The sequence below is a fragment of the Grammomys surdaster genome, unplaced genomic scaffold, assembly GCF_004785775.1.
Source record: "Grammomys surdaster isolate TR1022 unplaced genomic scaffold, NIH_TR_1.0 150, whole genome shotgun sequence".
Lineage (NCBI taxonomy): Eukaryota > Metazoa > Chordata > Mammalia > Rodentia > Muridae > Grammomys > Grammomys surdaster.
The window spans coordinates 1,943,166-1,947,947 of NW_021604608.1; positions in this window are offsets into that span (position 1 = coordinate 1,943,166).

Sequence of the window (4,782 nt, forward strand, 5' to 3'; positions counted from 1 at the left end):
GGGGGAGGGAGAGGGAGAGGGAAAGGGAGAGGGAGGAGAGAGAGAGAGGGAGAGGGAGAAGGAGAGGGAGGAGAGAGAGAGAGGGAGAGAGGCACCTCTCCCCTACATCCCACAGAAAGATGGCCACATTTGTAATCATGTTGCTCAACTATGAAAGAAGTTGTTTTTGATTGTTTTAATCAAAGAAAATGACACCAAAAGTTTGGAATCCTAATACAACAAATCTTCAAACCATGATCTATGCTTTCTAGATAAATAAAAGCAATATAAAAGCAATCTCAGTATATTTAAGACAAAGAAATTGAGGTGACTTATGTCACTAAGTAAAACAGAATTACTCTGCACTTTTGTCCTTTTTGACTCCCATGACCTCCAAAAATAACCTTCTACTTGATGTCAAAGTCTGAGAAACTCAGAAAAGATTAAGTCTTGGCATTACTGAATAATTCAGGGATTATATTATACATAGATGGGCTAGAAGTCTAAGGAGAGTTAAAATATTCAAGTTCCTTTTGGAGGGTTAATGTCTGAGAACAATGGCTCGCTAAGCAGCTCTGATAGTTCTGATAAAGAATGCATTTCCACTTTTCTAATAACATGATTCAAACCATTCTTTATGCTACATAAATCCTTCCCACGTACGTTCAAATAGTTGGCTTCAGTATGCTCCATAAAAGCTGTGAAGTGAGCTCGAATCTCCTGTCCTCTGACAATTTTTGGTACCAGTAAATGTCTTTCGATGGCTTCTAGTCCTGTTATATCATTTAAACTGAGACTCCTAAACAATTCTGCTTCTATTCTCTGTCTTTTCTTACACATGCTAGTGGTAATTGTTAACTCATTTCTTATGTACATTCTATTGAGCAATTTTCATTCTGTAACTCACCACATCTTAGTTTCTTATTTACTGTTTGATACGAAAGAAAGAAAAAGAGAGAGAGAGAGAGAGAGAAAGGAAGGCTTCAGTACAAGGGCAAATAATTGCCACAAGGAAGGCATTGTCATAACTTTCCCCAAGGAATGCTATTTTTGTTGATTTAAAAATTTGTTCAGCGTATTTTTCTTATGAGATTTAGCTTTTACCTTTCAGCAGTATTTTTATGCAACCAGAAATATATTTGATGTACTGAATAGAGTTCTGGTAATATCTGTGACAACGGTCCTGTCAAAACACATGAAATACATGCTTACTCATCATGGAAATCTTGAAAGCCTCTGCCCCTTCAAAAACTGTTCAGCTTTGGAAGCAGATGAAATTTTGGAACACTGTTGAGCCTGCTGCTCTAAGCAATGATTTTAGTCTGCTAGGGAGCCTTATAGAATGATGATACAAAAACCTATCTAGACAACATTGCTCTGCAAGGCCACTTTAACAATCCCTTTTTAAAAGGCTTTATGGAATCCTGATTTCATGTTCCAGATTCATTGTGGTCATGTCTTCGCATCTGAAAGAGTGGTAGTGTCTTAAATGCAAACCACTGGAGGTCTAAATGCTCTGACGTGGTGCTTTTTGACAGGAGAGAAAAGCCAATAAACCAGCCCCAAAATGGTGTAATCAGGAGCAGCGCATAATTAGAAGCCATCTGCATGTCTTGTATGCTCCTTTCTGTATGTGAAATAGGGCCAGCACTATGTGAGTCCTTAAAAGCTCCTTTCAAAAATTTCAAATCCTTATTGAGACTCTACCCTACAGAGGAGAGAACAAGACAGACCAATGTATTCATGATCAACCCCCCCCACACACACACACTTCTGATTTTCTCTTAAGATGGGTGAGCAATTTACAACTGAATTAACATAATGTCCTACCCCTACACTGGAAGTGTTTATTGTAGACTTAAAAATATTCTAAAATTTATGTAAAAAAATAAGTCAGAGGAGTTAACAAGATAGCTGTTGTGTGCATCCACGAAGACTACAGTATAAAGTTCATTCTGGATTCCAGTGGAGGCGGTGTCCTCTACCCACAGACAAACGCTGGTTCTCAGACTTCAGATTCTAAACTTTACTTTTTATTATAAATCTTGTTATTTCATAAAAGACAATTATTTTAGAGTAATTTTTGGTTCATAGCAAAACTGAGAGGAAGGGCACAAAGACTCTGCGCATGCTTTCTATGCCCACTCGTAGTGTCCTCCTTAAGAGATGCCTCTGATTTCCAACATATATTAAGTGTTTTCTTGTCTAGAAGGCACATGGTTAAGAAGCCCCTCATAGAGCCCCTCATGAGTCACAAAGAGGAGAGGGTGCTCCTTTTAACTCTACATATTCTAGAGAATATGTAGTCAGCAGGCAATTTTAGGCTATTGTTTTGTCCTCTATAGACCACAGATGCCATCTTGTATTCCTGTCCTCTGGGTTGTTATAGAGGAGATCTGGGACTGTTAGAGTAGGGAGTTGATCTTGATGCTCTTAGTGGTCCCTTCCAAGCTTTAGAATCTAAGAGAGTTTTAGGTTTTAGAGTGTTGTGTGTCAGTAGTCAGTGTGAATATGCAGAACCATGACAGAAACAAATATAAGACTGTTTAAAGACCAGGCATCTTTAAAGTACCATACCCGTATAGCTTATGTACAACTGTAAATGCCGTATCCCACAGCACAAATGTCTGTCTATTGGTATTTCAAGTCCAGCTTCAGAGATTAGAGTCAATACTACTGATAGTATATTTATGCTGAGATACAAATGATTCATACTCTAACATTCGTTCATTCCAAATTCCCACAGGACTGAATGTTAGTAAGCATCTTTCATTAGAATCTTTCTCATATACCCAGTGATTCCCTGGGTTTTCTTGTCTCTGACTGATCATTTCTGGTTGGTATTGTCTTTCACAAATGCAGCCAGAAATCTGTTCTCTTTCTTGTGAAGTCAGTTGTCTTGGGATCCCAAGGTTTAATATTTAGGGTGTTATTGCCACAGTTCCTCAAGCCTTCCTGGAGTCACTAGGTATCACTGTAGAGTTGATGTCACCCAGGGCTGTGGTAGTTGGAATGTTCCAAATGTCTATGGAGCTCAGAGTTTTCCAGTGATTTTAAATTTAATCTTGTTTCTCTGATTAGCTTACCCATGAGCAAGTATCTCTTTTGTTTTCTTTCTTTTTCTAACATATCTTTGTTGATATATATATATATATATATATATATATATATTTTCATACAATGCATTCTGATTGTTTTTCCTCCTTCAGCTTCTTTCCCCACAATATATACCCTTTCTTTCTCAGTCTCCTTAGAAACAAACATCTAAAGAAAAATAAAATAAGTTAAAAAAAGACCAAACTATAATATGACAAAAAAACCCTGTAAACAAATACAAACAGAAAACAAGAGCCAAAGAAAAAGCAGAAGAAACACATGCAGGTCCAGAGACACACACACATTTCCAAACACAGAAGTCTCATGAAAACATAAAGCCAGAAACTAAATCACATAAGCAAAAGACTTAAAAGGTTAAAAAGGGTTTTATGAGACAGACAAAGCATTACAAGACAAAAAACAAACAAACCAAAAAAAACCCCAAAAAAACAAAAAACAAACAAACAACCCTCTCCAAAAATACCATTGAGTTTGTTTTTCACTGGCCAACTACTGCTTGGCCTGGGGCATGCCTGTACGTGTGGTTTGCATAATCAGTGAAATTCTGTGGGAGAAAACTAGGTTTTTCTTTGGGAGCAGTTGTCAATTGAAGCTAGCTTCTGTTGGAATGGAGACTTGTGTCTATTTCCTCTCTTATTACTGGGACCCCCATCTAGCTTAGACCGGTGCAGGTCCTGTGCATGCTGCCACAGTCTCTATGAGTTCATGTGTGGGCCAATCCTATTTTGTCCAGAAAGCCTGTTTCCTTGGTGTCTTCCATCCTTACTGGCTCTTGTAATCATCCAACCTCCTCTTTTGCAAAGCCCTCATAGGGAGAATTTGATGGAGACAGCCTATTCCAATGTCTCTCACTCTCTGAATACTGTCCATCTGATCTCTGTCTTTGTTCCCGCTTACTGCTGGAGGAAGCTTCTCTGATAATGGCTGGCAAGGCGCTGATCTATGAATCTAGCAAAATGTTGTAGGAGTCATTTTATTTCTATGTCTCAGTAGAACAGTAGTATTTTGCTTCCCCTTAGGTCACGGCCTACCTAATCTCAGGTATTAGTTATGTTTACTTTTGCGATGATGAAACACTATTACAAAAGCAACTTAAGGAGGAAAGAGTTCTTCAGCTTATGCTTCCACATCACAGTTCATCATCAAAGGAAGTCAGGACAGGAACTCAAGCAAGGTAGGAAACTGGAGGTAGAACCTGACGCAGAGGTCATGGAGGTGTGATGCTTACTGTCTTGCTCCTCATGACTTGCTCAGTCTACTTTCTTATAGAATTTAGGACTACAAGCCTAGGGGCATCATCGCCCTTAATGGGCTGGGCTCTCCCTCACAAATCACTAGTTTAAAAAATGCCCTACGAGCTTGCCTTACAACCTGATCTTATGGATGCATTTTCTCAATGAAGACTTCCTACTCTCTGATAACTCTAGCTTGGGTTAAGTGGACAAAGAACTAGACAGTACATCTCCTAAGCAGTGTCAGGTTTGGATTCCATGTCATGGAGTGGGCCTTGAATTCAATCTGATAGTAGTTGGTTACTCCCACAACTTTTGATACCACTACTGTACCAGCATTACTTTCAGGCTGGTCATCATTTTATATCAAAGGATTTATAGCTGAGCTGGGTACTTACCTGTCATATAGTAGTGTACAGAATATCTTCCAGTACCATTAACACTACTAGTCAGT